The following is a 1930-nucleotide window of genomic DNA, read 5'->3' as shown; positions in this document are numbered from 1 at the left end:
CTGTTCAACATGCGAAAAGTTTTAATTCTCCCATCAGAGCACTTTACAGGATACACACACTGTAGGTGTGCGTCTCTGGGCAGGGATTCGATCTGAGGGGACAGGCTCATACTGCTACATTCTGCAAGGGAATTTCATGGCTCGCTTTTTAAATAAAATCCTGCATTTTCATTATAGATTGTTCTTTAAGCCCTGTAAAGGTCCAGATTTTATTGGACTGTCTAGTACCCAGTGGAATAGCAGCAGTGGGAAGACAGAGACATTCGTTTCTGGCATTTACCTGGGGCTAAGGGGTGGGAAATCATGACCTGGGAGGGAGGGAAGGAGACCTTTTCAGTAATTATGGAAGTTTTATCCCCTAAATCCAGGAATGCAGTCATTTAAATAACAAGATGTGACAATTGGTCTTAACAGTAGCCTCTCTGAAGAGCCCTGGATGACTTGGAGAGCAAAACTTGGAACTTCTGAAGTTTCATTTTGTCTTGTACAAGGTTTTTTAGCTGTGGTTGTTTCAGGTTTTTTTTTTTACTTAGAATTGGTTTTTTGCCCTCTGCAAGCATCAAAAGTTGAGCTTTTGATCAAAGCAAAGATCAGGACATCCCTCTATAGTTAAGGACTTGCTAACTTTTAAAATGTCATATTTATAAAGGGTAAGGAGAGCTCGTGTTTGGAGTTACAGAAAGTGCTTAAAACATCACTGGTTAAAAGCAAAGATTTCAGGGAACGGTGCAGTGGTAGCCCTTATGCTGCTGCAACACACCGTTCAATAGTGTGGGCAGCTGCGAGCCCAGCTGCCGCAAGGCAAAGTACTTCTACAAGGAGCAGGACAGCGCTAGGGACGTTCCAGGTTGCTATGAAGGGCCTGAGCAAGACATTCTATCACATATGGTATGTGTTGAAACGGAATTCCCTGGTGTCAACAGTAGGACAGAGCTTTTTCCATCGGAATTGAGGTACTTTGTTCTCTTTTAATGTGTGACATCCACATTCATTCCAAATGAAATACTGCTGCGTGCAGGCTGTCTGAGGGTTTGGAACAAAATCACTGCTGACATTTTTAGTTTTGTTTTGGAGGAAAAGATGTCTTGTTCCTCAGGATCAGAGGGAATATGCTTTTGGCCACCTTGCTGCTGATGTGCAAGTGGAAGAGAGTCACAGCATGGTGGGGTGGGAGGGCAGCTCTGCAGACCACTACCACCACCATCCCCCAGCTGGCGCAGGGGCTCACCGAGCAGCCGCACAGAGCCGCGTCCCGGCGGGTTTGAGTGTCTCCGGGGACGAGACCCCCCCGGGCAGCCCGGCCCGGGGCTCTGCCACCCTCCCTGTGAAGAAGTTCTTCCTCATATTCTGAATGGAAGCTGCACTCTGACAACAGCAAATGTAAGGCCTACGCGTAAGCAAATCCTATTAGATACTAAAATGTTGTGGGTTTTAGTTCCGGTAGCAGGAAGGAGAGCTGCTGAAACCTTTTAACACGGCGTGGGCTTCAGCAGCTGCAACCCACAAAAGAACATGATTCACCGGTGGTTCCTACCTGGTGTTTGTACCAACAGTTTTAGGTTTGGTCTAAAAATAGTTGCTGATTGGTGGTTGCAGCCTGCCAAAGACACTGGGAGAAAAGCAAGGAACCACTTTCCCTCATCCTTCAGTTCATAATTAGCAAGTTACTGTTACTGTGCTTCAGCATCTTTGGGCTGTGACCCAGCCAGGCAGTGCTCAAGGGTGCTGCACCACACGGGGCCATGGCTGCCTGGATCTCTGCACAACTTAAAGCAGAAAAACTGCCAGTTAGGCTCCCTTCAGCCCAGCTGCAGCGATGCCAGAGCCCCGGAGCTACGGCTGTGTCAGGATACTCCAGTCCTGCAGCGAGGTGTGACATGACTTGGAAGGCCTCCCCTCGAGAGGCTGGTGAGCCTGTGCTCCGTAATAA

The sequence above is a fragment of the Falco cherrug genome, chromosome 12 (assembly GCF_023634085.1).
Source record: "Falco cherrug isolate bFalChe1 chromosome 12, bFalChe1.pri, whole genome shotgun sequence".
NCBI lineage: Eukaryota > Metazoa > Chordata > Aves > Falconiformes > Falconidae > Falco > Falco cherrug.
This window is presented reverse-complemented; position numbering follows the sequence as displayed.